Source organism: Macaca nemestrina, chromosome 2 (genome assembly GCF_043159975.1).
Source record: "Macaca nemestrina isolate mMacNem1 chromosome 2, mMacNem.hap1, whole genome shotgun sequence".
In the NCBI taxonomy this organism is placed as follows: domain Eukaryota; kingdom Metazoa; phylum Chordata; class Mammalia; order Primates; family Cercopithecidae; genus Macaca; species Macaca nemestrina.
This window is the reverse complement of record NC_092126.1, coordinates 12,851,170-12,865,477: the sequence shown is the minus strand read 5'-3', so window position 1 is coordinate 12,865,477 and position 14,308 is coordinate 12,851,170. Positions and strand designations below refer to the sequence as shown.

The following is a 14,308-nucleotide window of genomic DNA, read 5'->3' as shown; positions in this document are numbered from 1 at the left end:
GAGAGTTTTGTACAGAAAGTTTATTTTCTCTGTAATAAAAGTACAAAAGTTTGCTGTTTGGAGTTCAAAAGGAAATCAAGCTATACATAAGGAAGCAAACACAGAATACTGTTATCTGCCCTGCTGTTATTATTGAATCTGTACTCCAAAGGCAAGATTATCGCAGGAATTACATTAAAAATTCTTGTGAATAACAATGAAGGCACTTTCTGTTTCCTTTTTGATGCTAAATACCTTTTTTTTTAATTTCCCCAAATATTGTCGCATATTACTTTTTAAATTTTTTCACTATTAAATGTTTGATCATAAAATTGAATTGCAAAAAGAAACCAAAAGAGATGGTTATTGAATAGAAGTGGCACATTAGTTACTTTTAATAAAAAACTCAGCAGACCAAATAATAGGACTTCAATGGGCTTAGAAAACAATAGGTAGATGAGGCTAGAGTTTGAATTGCAGCTCATGGTAAACTTGTCTTTGGGTCTGCTTAGAAAATATTTTTTTTTCCTGACTGTACCTGAAGAGTTTTAAATTTGTCCTCCTTTTGACTTTGAATCTCTGTGTGTGGTGGTTTTCAGAAATTAGCTTTTATGTGATCAAACTGCTCCTTTTTGATTCTCAATTCAAAGCTTTTGTAATTATGTTCAGAGCACTGTAAAAAAAAAAAAAGTATAAATGCATCTTTAATGTATGGAGATTGGGAGACCAGCAGCCAAGTGAAACTACAGCACAGGGAGAGAATGTACAGAGGTCAGCGGAACTGTTGAAAAGAATAGAAATTAGATCCTGTCAGAAAGAGGTGAAGGAATTAGACTCATCCTAAGAAAAGAGCTGGCAAAGAAGAATTTAATAATGTATCTCCTTATTTGTACAGGCAGAATATTAGACACATATAAGAATGTAGAGAATTTGAAACCTAGCGATATCTACTGCCTACTTTCCCACCTACCAACTCATGAGAAATCCAATTATTGGATAGTTAGTAAGTTCTTTTTGCATACACAGCATTTGCTGGATATTAGCAGAAATTAATAGCTGCTCATATTACATTAATGAACATTCACAACTGAAAAGAAATAGGCACGTACAAGGCAATATAGGTTGAGAGTTTTTAGACTTCAAAAATTAGAGAAGATATAGAATTAAGGACTCTTCTAATTATGCTCTCTGGTGTGAAAATCAATGTGTGGCCTAGAGAAGAAATTTTGAAACAACTGTATTTTGCATTTGATATATTTTTTTTTTGGTTTCTAAAATATCTACCTTTTTGCAATAAGTTCCTTGGCATATGCTCATTACTGAGGAAAATAAAACAGGTATATGTCTAATTAGACTTCACCTTATCGGTTCAGGAAAAGCCTGCCTACCCACCCCTTGTTATAATAAACTAATGATGCCTCCATGTATTATATGATACAGTCAGGGTGGTTCATTACAACTTTGTTGTCTTATTCCATAAATGTCAAACAATTAAAGGTGAAAGCTTTACCTTCACATTTTTTTTTTGGAGATAGGTTTTAAATAGTTCAGGATGGTCACATTATTGTAAGATAGCAGCAACAGTTTCTTCATGATACCAAATGTCTAGTAGAAAAGTCTAAAAACCTATTTTAAAACATCTATTTATTTTTGTTTATAAAATAAGGAGTAAGAAATTAAAATACGCTCTTATATTCTGATTGTTTGAATATGTCAGGTGTTCAGCTCAATATTTCTATTGGTAATTTTGAGTTTCTGCTAATATATCCTAAATTAAATGTTTTTAATATTCCACATTGTCTAACTTGAAAGGTCAGTAGTGGATGTCTACATGTGGATTCTCGTTAGTATCTTTTATTTTTTAAAAAATCATTTTCTTTCATTTTCTTCCCTTCCTTCAAGTTGAAATTAGTTGTTTTTATTCTAATACGAGAATAATAAAATGAAAGAGAAATGGAACTGAAATTAGCCAGACCTAGGTTTGTATCCAACTGTCCCATTTCTTTGTGTAAGATATTGAACAGTTTACGTAGGCTTTTCGTGATTGAGGTTAACCTGTAATATGGGAATTATTAGCATCCAGCCAAAATGAAGGATGTGTGGTAAAGCTTAACTGAGATAATCATGTTTTGTATTTAGAAAAATGTGCTGTACCTAGCAGGTATTCAATAAATATTACTGTTTCTTCTCTTGTTATGGTTGCTATTTTATTTTGCTTTTGCTATCTCCTTTAACTTATGTTTTTTTTTTTTAGGTAGTTGAATGCTGAAATAATAATTAAAAGACGAAGTATATAGAAAATGTGATTTTTCTTTCTCATTAATCTGTCGGTCACAGAGTTAGGTCACTGAAACATCAAATTTAAAGCTCCAAAAGATCTTACAAATAATTTTGTACATCTTCCTGATTTTCTAGATGAGGAAAAATTTCTCAAACCTCCATACTCACCCAGCCTGTCATCTCTAACTTCCTATTCAATTCCAGAAGGAACAATTGGACAACTGGGGAGCTGAAATAGGAAAGGGATTTCTATATCAGCTTTGCATTTTCAAGTCATATTGTAGAAATCTATTTCAATGAGACTAATAATTTTATGGATAATTGTATGAGTCAGTCACACATATTTTACAACCAGAATCTAAAACATCTTTTCCAATAGTTTGTTTTAGGAAACAATATTTCTACAAGAAGTTACACACAGAGAGATTGCCATAACTACTTTGAAAATGTTAGACTGAATTAAGTTGAACAAGTTTGCCCCTAGATGACATTCTGAAGGTCATGAACATCTTCAAAGAACTGTGCCTGCCGGTGGGTGTACAAGTGTGTGTGTTGGAGGTATTATACTATTGTGTAGTTCACAAAGCTAACCATAAAGTGAGGTAAAACAAAAATTGTCTTTTTGTCTGCTTAACTCTAAACAGTTAGCTTATCCTGTCAGTGGATTATTTTAAATTTTAAAAAAGAAAGTCAATGAAACAGCATTCGACATATATTATAAAAACTATTTATTTATATTTATATTTATAAAAACTATTCATTGTAAAAATTATTGTTTAGGAAAGAACACATATAACAGAGGAGTAAGAAATGGTGTCATGGCGTTTATTGAATTCTGAAGAAACATGTACTGATGATATGAGGCTAAGTCTGAACCGGGGCAGCAGCAGGGGCAGTGGGCTTGGTTGCAGAAATTTAATGTATGATAAAGCAAAACAACTACCCAAATAGTAGTTGTTTTTAAGCATCTGGGGAGTCCTTTTAAAATTTTAGTTTAAAGATATTAATGCTGCTTTCCCATAGATGACATTTAGAGCATTTTTACAATTCTTTTAAAAAGTTAGCTGTACATTCCCTGTGAATAAGAAAACTTAAAATCCAGCTTGCAATAATGCAGACTGCTCTAAAATAATTTTTTAGAAGAAAAATATAAGAACATTTATTCTAAGAATAGCGAGAAAACAAATACACTATCAGTTGAGATTTTATTCTTGTTACCATGGGAGACACGACAACGGTCATGCTAGAGCATGATTAAAGGGTTAAAGTAAATGAGAAGATTAAAGAAAAAAAAGAGAGACCCAGAGGGAAAAGAAAGCCACAAGAAAATAGGTCCACTAATGAATGAGGAAGGGCATGAAATTAATGATGACTCTAAAACACTTGAGTTATTGAACTCATTTTTTAAATCTGCCTTTAACAAGAGAAATGAAGCAAAGAAATATAGACAATTAGGGAGTAATGAAGATGTTGCAAATATTGCTCTAGCCAACATGAAGATAAGGGAATTCCTTACTTGGCAGTCATTACAAGACTCACATCACCCTGAGTTATTTAGGGGATTAGGCAGCATGTTTACTGATCCACGCATATTTATTCTTAGAAAACGAAAGAATGTTAGCATATTGAGAAATATGGAAATAACAGGCTCTTGAAAAGTATTGGAAACTTCTGCTCAAGAAGGTGAACATCAGCAAAGTGTAGCATTTGATACTCCTGGAAAATATTAAGAGTAAGAAATAGGCAGAGTGGTTTCAACGAGAATAAAACAGGCTCAACGAATGTACAGTTTTTTCAGCACAAATCCACGAAAGATATTGAAAAGAAAATATCTAAGTCAAATACTTAGACATCAGGATCATTTCTGACTTCATGAGTCACCCAGTTGTGCATACAAAATTAATCAGAGTGAATTAAAATGGGGCATTTAATCATGGTCTTGGAATCAGGTTAAAGATCATCATGAGTGATAAAAATAAAGCAAATTATATAAATGATCAATGGGCTCAGTATGGGCCAGTACTAATTCTGTTTTGTATAAAGGCTTTATTGTTTGTGACTAGTAAAACATTCAATGAATTGCTTGAAATATTTTTAAGTGGTTATTATTCACTTAAAGTCAGGAAAACTTACAAAAACAACAAAGAGACAAAAAGAATAAAAGCAAAACTATGAATCTCTAAGTAGAGAATTATATTTATAAAAAGAAGGAGAATAAGAGTTCTCAAGAATTCAAGAGTCATTCTTATAGGTGGAGAACTTATGCGGCTTCTCACAGTTTAAATGAGATAGAAGTTCAATAATGTCAAACAACCTCTTCCATGATAATATGATTCTATACCTAGAAAACCCTAAAGGCTTTGCCAAAAAATTCCTTGAACTGATAAACAACTTCACCAAAATTTCAGAATACAAAATCGAAGTAAAGGATCAGTAGCATTTATATACACCAATAGCATTCAAGCTGAGAGCCGAATAAAGAATGTAGTCTCATTTACAATAGGCGCGCACACACACACACAATACCTAGGAATACCTCTAACCAAAGAGTTGAAAGGTCTCTGCAGGGAGAACTACAAAACACTGCTGAAAAATTATTAGATGGCACAAACAAGTGGAAAAACATTCCACACTTATGGATTGGAAGAATCAATATTGTTTATATGGCCATACTGCCCAAAGCCATCTATAAATTTAATGCTATTCCTGCCAAACTACCAATGTCATATTTCACAGAATTAGAAGAAACTATTCTAAACTCATATGGAACAAAAAAGAGTCCAAATAACTGAGGAAATTCTAAGCAAAATGAACAAAGCTGGAGGCATCACGCTACCAGTTTTCAAACTATACTATAAGTCTGCAGTAACCAAAAGAGCATACTGCTGGTATAAAAAGAGATAGGCCAGCCAGCTGCAGTGGCTCACGTCTGTAATCCTAGCAATTTGGGGGGCTGAGGTTGGTGGATCACTTGAGGTCAGAGCTCAAGACCAGCTGGGCACGGTGACCCACACTACTAGCTACTCAGAGGCTAGTCCCAGCTACTCGGGAGGCTGAAGCAGGACAATCACTTGAACCCGGGAAGAGGAGATTGCAGTGAGCCAAGATCACATCACTGCACCCCAACCTGGGTGACAGAGCCAGACTCCATCTCAAAAAAAAAGCCAATGAAACAGAATAGAGAACCCAGAAATAAGTCTGCATACCTAGAGCTATTTGATCTTTGACAAAATCAACAAAAATAAGCAATAGGGAAATGACTCCCTATTCAATAGCTGGCTAGACATATGCAGAAGAAAGTAGAATCTTACATTTTACCATATATAAAAATTAACTCAAGATGAATTAAAAATTTAAATGTAATATCTCAAACTATAAAAATCCTAGAAGAAAACCTAGGAAACACTATTCTGGACACTGTCTTTGAGAAAAAAATGTATGACTAAGTCCTCAAAAGCTATTGCAATGAAATGAACACTTGACAAGGAGGATGTAATTAAACTAAGGAGGTTTGGTATAGCAAAATAAACTAACAAGAGAGTAAACAGGCAACTTACAGAAGGCGAGAAAATATTCACAAACTATGCATCCAAAAAAAATCTAATACTCAGAATCTATAAGGCACTTAAACAATTCAACATGTGAAAGCCAAATAATCCTATTAAGAAGTGGGAAAAGAGTATGAACAGACACTTTCAAAAGAAGACAGACAAATGGACAACAAACCTATGAAAAAAATGCTCAAGATTACTAAGTATTAGAGAAATGCAAATCGAAACCACAATGAAATACTATCTCTCACCAGTCAGAATGGCTACTACTAAAAAGTAAAACAAACAACAACAAAAAATTGTCAGCGAGGCTGCAGCAAAACGGGAATGCTTGTATGCTATTGGTGGGAATGTAAATTAATTCAGCCACTGTGGAAAGCAGTTTGGAGATTTCTCAAAGAACTTAAAACAGAACTACCATTTGACCCATTTATCTTGTTACTGGGTATAAATCCAAGAGAAAATAAATTGTTCTACCAAAAGACAAATGCAGTCATATGTTCATCACAGCACTATTAACAATAGCAAAGACATGGAGATAACCTAAATATCCATCAATGGTGGACTGTGTAAAGAAAATGTGATATATATACACCATGGAATACTACAAAACCATAAAAAAGAGAGAAATGTCCTTTGCAGCAACACATATGCAGTTGGAAGCCATTATTACAAGTGAGTTAATGCAGAAACCGAAAACCAAATATCACATCTTCTCATTTATAAGTGGGAGCTGAACACTGGCTACTCATGTATATAAAGATGGCAATATTAGACACTGGGCACTGCAAGAGAGGAGAGGGAGGGATGGGGACAAGGACTTATAAATTAGCTATTGACAAATATGCTCGCTATCCGAGTGATGGGATCAGTCATACCCCAAACCTCACATCACACAATATACCCACATAACAAACCTGCACATGTAACCCTGAATCTAAAATAAAAGTTGAAATTACATAAAACAACAACAGTGTGACAGCAGCAATAATGAAAGGATATACTATTTTTTCCTTGCTCTTATCTTAAATTCTCTTAATGCCAGAAAGACTACTTGATGTTTTTCTTCACCTAATCAATAAGCAGCATGAGAAACATTGTATCCTAAGAACTACAGAGTCATAGCTATGCTGTGAGAAAGAAAAAGCAGAATTACACATAAGAAATTCTAAAAATGAGTAAGAAAATGGCATTTACAAGTTAGACAATCATGAGCATTTTAGTTTACCTCTGGGCTCTAGGCTTTTTCAAGGAAATTTAGAGGAAATACCCAAATTATAAAGTAGCAAGACTAGGAAAAGGAGCAACAGGTAACAACTTTTGATTGGATCGGTGCAAATAAATGTTGATTAACAGAAAAATGAGAATCATAAAATTTGAAACGGAGGAAAAGATGAGAACAAGCAGTAATGATTTAACATTTCAAAGGAATAACTCATGTACACGACGAAACTTGCTGTTATATGGGAAAGCTAAGATGTGACTGCACGAACCCTGAGACAGTGACATGGTAAGCCTTTTGAAATCTCTTGTATTTCACTTGTGAGATGGGTGCATATGCTGCTGCCATTATTTGCTCTCCAGTTCAAGTGTTTTAAGTCTCTGTTGTTGAGGAAAAGTCACAACTTTTTAAAGTGGATGTATTATATATTTTTTCTATTATATTTAACCAAAACACTTCCGCTGTGCTAATGAGAGCTCTATTGTGCCAAACACTTGCCATGGCACATACACCATGCCCATTATCACAGCCATTCATATCAGTCCTTTGGGGCAGGCATTGTTATCTAGGCATCACAAATAAGAAGAACGACATAAACTCTAAGTAGCATTTCCAGTGTCATCCATCATGGAGGTGGTGATGCTGAACAACAAACTCAGGTAATAGGCTCCCAAACCCTTGTTCTTGCCCCACCCACTGCTTGACACCAAGACCAACTTAAAGATCATAATAAAGACTTAAGGAGCTCCATTCACTCTCTGACAATGTCCTCACTTAAAAGCAAGTGAAATGGTTTTTGTCAGTCTGTGATCTAACTGGAACAGCCTAAAGGGATTGCTATTAGTGAAGACATATTCTTCTCCTGAAATACCTTTGTCATAGTGGTCTAGTAGTCGCAGTTCTCAGGATGGCCTTTGATGACCTGCCCTGGACTCAAGGTATTTGCAGCAGTTCCATACAAATAGATGCTGCCTGGAACTCCCAGGGCAGGACAGCTGCAGTTGTGTACTAAACAACTATGGTTTTGTGAATGAAATGTAGCAAAAGAAATAGAGGAACTTCTGTTTTGTATACCTGCATGGCAGATTTATATACACACTCTAATACACATGCATCTCATCTTGGCAACCTGTGATTTCAGATTTATTATGTATGTATGTTTGAGATGGCTCAGTCTCACTCTGTTGCCCAGGCTGGAGTGCAGTGGTGCAATCGTGGTTCATTGTAGCATCAAACTCTTGGACTCAACTGATCCTCTTGCTTCAGCCTGCCAAGTAACTGAGACTACAGGCATGGACCACCATGCCTGGTTAGTTTTGAAAAAAGATTTTAGAGATGGGTTCTCACTGTTATCCAGGCTGCTCTCAAACTTCTGGCATCAAGCAACCTTCCTGTCTCAGCCTCCTGAGGGATTTTGGATTCCTAATTCAAGTTTGTGGGGATTTAGACCAAATGTCTTATTATTCAGAACATTTGTTGGTGGAGACTTAGATGTCACTAGGTTCCCTAGAAGATCAATGCTTTGTTGATCATACCATTAAATAAAAATATTAAGTTAATTAACCAAGTAGTCAATTCACACATTCATTCAGAGAATCACTCTGTCCTAAGCCAGTGTGCCAGGTACTGCTTCCAGCCATGCCAACACAAAGCAAAAAGGCACTGACTCTGGGAATCCTTAGCCTCTAACCAGTGAACCTACATTATGAGGCAGATCACAAGACTTTCTTGATATTTGTCAAAACACTAAAGCTTACTAATAACTTTCCTATTATATAAAGCAAAGTAAATTTAAGGTTTTTCTTTCAATAATATAAGTTTTACTACCATGGTTTCTAATATAGTTTCCTGCATGTAGAAAAAATTGAGTTATTGAGATAGGATAAGAAATAGCTTATAACACTGAATATTATTGGGACTATGTTGGAACTATGTTGTATAAGTGGACTTTGCAGATAAAACAGGAAAACTAAAATTGAAACCACTAGTTGTTGAAAACAAACAGGTATATGGATGACAATGCAACCATAAGCAATATGTCACACAAAAGTTCTGTGGAAGCACAGAGTAGACTGGGAAAGTTTCCTACAGAGTTTAAAGTAGTCTGCAAAAAAGAAATCAGAATGATGAACGCACCAGTGCAATAGTCTAGGGCAGGGAAATTGATTGCTGCTATGAATACAGGCAATAGTTTTGTCTTAATAGACCATAGTTTGTAGATAAAAACTGAAATGAGCTAAGTTGGGAAGGGTTTCTGAAGACATTTTTAAACCATGCTAAGGAAATTTTGGACTACATGGTGTAGTCATTGGCAAGCCCACATATCACCATGAAAAAGGTGAAGATAGCACCTTTTTCACATGGCTTCTTTTCAAGATGCAATTATAAACTACTTCTTCTGGGTGAAGACGCTTTTGGGTTTTTCCAGTCAGCTCTTACAGCATGAGCGAGTGAAGTCTCAGACTGTGAATTGCCCTCCTTCAAGGGATATTTGAGTCTCATCCACCACAAAATGTCCATCCTTATGTCCATCATTCACTGCCCAAGGTATAAACTCCCAAGCATTTTATCCCCCACTGCACAATCAACTCAAACCACTCTAAACGTCCTGCCCCACCCAAAGTCATTAATGCTGCCGCCAATTCTCAAATACTTTTCTACGCCCTTGAAGATTCTACCTTTTAACTAGAAAATTCTCATAGATACTTAACCCCTTCCCTTGAGAGTATATTGACTGAAAAATGGCTCTTACCTCATACACTCTCTTTTGAAACCTCTACAAGCTGCAAACCTCACTCATCTCAAAGAAGCCTGAATATTTTGTAATGAATTAGGTTTCCAGACAGATACAGGAGGAGTCTGGATTTTCAAGCAGGTTATATTTGGCCCACATAGAAGATCAGGGAAACTAATGGGGACCAACCTGTTTAGGAAGTCTTATGCAGGCAGAGAGGGCCTAGCACTTAAGAAATCAGATATTCCATAAAAGAAATAATAACAAACAGACTTAAATCCTAACTGCAAGTCATTGATGCTCTTCTTTCCAGGATGCCAACACTTCTATATAAAGACCAAATTTAAGAAGGTTTGTAAAGCCCCTAGTTTGCTGCCACAGAGGTCCAGTTTAAACACTGAGCCTTCATGGAGTTTTGTGCTATATCCATAGTGAATTCCTTTTAATACTCCAATGTGACAAAATATATGATATTCTTTCTGTTCTTCTGTCTGAAACATCCTTTCCCATCCAACACTTTCACTCACCTGTCTAACTCCTACTCACTTTGCGAATGGAAGTTAAAAATGTTTCTTGATGCTGACAGGCTGACCTGATTCCCCAAGTGAGGATTAGATGTCCCTGCTGGGAGATTTCATACAGTTTATACTTTTCCTCATTTAATTAGCTGACATGCTGTACCACCATTGTTAGTTTCATGCTCCTTGATTCCCAGCACTCAAAATAGTGTTTGGGACCATCAGTGCTCAGTACATCTTTTTTCAACAATTAAATTAGTTGAACAAATACATAATTGAATAAATGAATGGCTAAATTAGTGAATGGATGGATATGAGATACTTGTTACTGGCTTCTAAGTGAAGGTTTGCCACAGAGAAAGTTATTATGTATGAAAATAAGGAAGTCAGGAGAACTATCTCAGATCAAAAGAAATATACTAACTTAATACTCCATTAATTCTTACATTTATTCACTCATCAAATGTTCTTTGAATACCTGGTTGTTATGGCAAAAGTCAGCTTTACATTTTTTATTCATTTAAATATTTATTGGATGCTTATTGTTATGTGACAAAGTATTTTTGCTTCTTTGTTCCAACAATTTATTTGTTGTTTTTCATATATTCTAGGAGCCATTAATTAGCTAAATCCTTAAAAAAAATCTGCCTGTTGTACATACAGCACAGATGTTTAAGAGCTTGATAAAGATTTATTTTCTCTTTCTTTCAAAGTAGTTTAAAAGCAGGAGAAAAATTGTCAAATTAAGTGCAGTGTGTACTTTTCAATGAAGAATTGACCTGCACATGCATATATAAAATAAGTGGTTGCAAATCAATAGGTACATTAGCTGCTCTTCTTTCTGTATGAAATGCTCATAGGTGGTGTGTTGGTCAGCATTCAGATCAGCTTCAGGCCTGGGATTAAAGCAAAGCTCTGTTGATATACAGAATGTTATATAAGCTCCATCATATACAAGAGCTACTTCAAGAATCGAAATATTTTGTTTAATCTAGACATTTTAAAAATTCAAGGAGAAGCTGGACACATGTAAATGACAATAGTTATTTTAAATTAGAGCTTGATATTCTAGATATTTAGTAAAACAAATTAAATTGTCATAAAGGTAGAGGGAAGTTTCTAGATAGAAGGAGGATTCTTGAAAATACTAGTGTCCATTTCTTATAAATCCCATGTCTTGTCAGTACCTGCACCATCATTTTCCCTGAGTTGGAGCTAGGTGATTACCTGTCTACAAATGACTTACTGACTTACCTTTGACATACATACCAAAGTATGGAAGCAGCAGATTTTGTCCAAAGAAACATATAAATATCTTGGGGAATTTATATAGTGTCTTTATCAGTATAGTAGGCAAAAGATAGAGGAAGAAAAACATAGAAGAAGGTTGCATATGAAATGATTAATACAAGTCTACAATCTGAGGTAGGTTTGGATTATAATTGCTTATACTTTATATAGGATTCTTCATTCCAACTAGAAGCAATTTTCAGCATTTTTCCAAGTATATACCCAAGTAAGAGCCCGCCGACTATTGTTTAGACTGCATATATTATAGCTTTTCTTGTTTTTGACTTATTTCTTGAGAAATAATTATTGCAAATATTTCTACCATGAACATTCACCCACAGTTTTTATTTAAATATCTATTTTCAATTACTTTAGATATATATGTAGAAGTTAAGTTGCTGGGTCATATAGTAATTGTATGTTTAACTTTAAGAAGAACCACAAAACTGTTTCACTGAATGATTTTTTTTAATCAGAGAAATAACATGGCATAATTTATGATTTAAAAGGTCATTCTTATTGCTATGAGGAAAATAGACTGCAAGGGATCAAGGCAGAAGCAGGAAAACAACATGGGATTTAATTGCAATAATCCAAGTGAAAGATAATAATGCCTCAAACCAGGATACAAGCAATGGAGAAGAGTGAGAAGTGGTTCAGCTTTTTACATTAAAAAAAGAGTTGGGCAGGGCACAGTGGTTCACACCTGTAATCCTAGCACTTTGGGAGGCCAAGATAGGCAGATCACGAGGTCATGAGATCAAGACCATCCTGGCTAACATGGTGAAACCCTGTCTCTACTAAATATTTAGCTCAGTGTGGTGGCATGCACCTGTAATCCCAGCTACTTGGGAGGTTGAGGCGGGAGAATTGCTTGAACCTGGGAGGCAGAGGTTGCAGTGAGCCAAGATCGTGCCACTGCACTCCAGGCTGGGTGACAGAGCAAGACTCTGTCTCAAAAAAAAAAAAAAAAAAAAATAGTCGACAGGATTTATTGATGGTTTGGACAGGAGAGGAAAAAAGAAAGTTTGAAAAGATGACTGAAAGGTTACTGGCTTGAGAAATTAAAAGACTGAAATATCCAATTACTGATAAAGCGGAAACTGAAGGACTACGTTTAGGGGGTTAAAACAAGGGTTCCTTGTTGTATTTGCTAAATTAGTGATGTTTATTCAACATTGGTATCAAACATCTACTACTATGTAACAAACCACAACACCACTTAATGGCTTATTTGATCATGAATCTCTGTATCAGCAGTTTGAGCTGAACTCAGCTAAGTAGCTCACCTGGCCTCACCTGGGGTCACTCACATGGGTGGAATAGACTGATGGATTAATTGGGGACTGGTTGACCTAGGAGACCTCTCATGGGTTGATCACATCTCCTCCACATGATTTTGCCCACTTACAAGTTAGCCCAGGCTTTTTTCACATGGAAGTCTCAGAGCAGTAAGAGAGATGAAGAGTAGAAACTGCAAGGGCTTTTGAACCTTTGGCTTACAACTCCCATAATGTCCTTCCACAGCATGCAACTGGTAAAATCAAGTCACAAAGATTAATTCTCCTGGTGGGATCATCAAATGAATGCTGTATAGCAAAGGGGGATGAAAAAGCAGAAGGATTTAGTACCTTTTTTAACTATGTTTTTTCTTTTTTTACAATCTACTACACCATCAAAGTGGAGATATTAGGAACATATTTAGTTACATGCACCTGAAGTCCAGGAGAGAAGGCTGAGTCTTGATGTCCAAAATTTAAAAACCAGTGGGATAACGAGGGCATAAAGAAGTGCATTCAACAGATTATCAGTAAGGTAGGAGGAAACCGAGACACGAATGTCCAAAAGTTAAATTTCATGTTGAAAATTGCACCAAAAATGACTGTGCATTTGTTGTTTATATAGTCTTTAATGGCTTTTCTGGCAGTTAAGTCTCTTTGAAGTTATCTGACCAGTCTATAATGGTAACTGTTTTCTCTTTGGCCGTAGGCTAAGAGAGGGGAAGTAGTTTATTTGAATACCAAAATTCTTCCCTATTAAGCTCATTAAAAGAGATCTGAACTTCCATTAATATCCAGGGAAACTAGGCCAGAAATTCTCTGCAATGCTAATGGGAGCTGTGAATTTGAATTTTCATTGAAGTAATAAGGCCATGTGTTTTAAATACTGGTAAAACTCTGTGATGAGGGCAACTGAAAGACATTCACTTTAAAAACATGTTAAAATGTGTAATATTTATTAAGCATCTTTCTATACGTAAGATCATTTTAGGTCTATATAATTATGCAAAATTGAATGAAGCATTTAATCTGTTTCAAACAAGATGCCATTTAAATGAGACAACATAGATAATAAAAATATGCTAATGGGAAGAGAAGAGTGATCATGTTCACACACAGGCATATATATGCAAAGCATAGAAAGATACACTCAGCAATAGAATACAGAAAAGAAGTCATAGAAAATAAAAGAGTATCAGGTAGTCAGAGCGAAGTTCCTAAAAACTAGTAATGCCCATCAACAAAGTTCTTAGTCTAATAAAAGCTCAAGTTGTTATGTTTTTTATGTAATAAGCCAAGCACCATCATTCTAAATACATCCATATATTAATTTACTTAATCTTCATGGCAACTAACATTTTTTGTGCCTACTTCACATTGAATAGGTACATCTGTTTTCAGTGCATGTCACCAGCCCCTCCTGACACAAGTGTGCTGAGGTATCTCTCTGTTTT

At 35.3% G+C, this 14,308-nt stretch overlaps 1 long non-coding RNA gene across 1 annotated transcript in view; it reads right to left on the bottom strand.

Annotated features, from left to right (window-relative positions):
• Positions 1 to 403: 403 nt before the first annotated feature.
• The window catches only part of LOC105470913 (uncharacterized), a 264,411-nt gene continuing 250,506 nt past the window's right edge, over positions 404 to 14,308 (bottom strand). Inside the window, exons 4-5 of the long non-coding RNA XR_980866.3 lie at positions 2,428 to 2,488; positions 404 to 652 (exon numbers count right to left, since the gene is read on the bottom strand). This is a non-coding gene — a long non-coding RNA (uncharacterized lncRNA). The remainder of the gene's footprint in view (positions 653 to 2,427; positions 2,489 to 14,308) is intronic.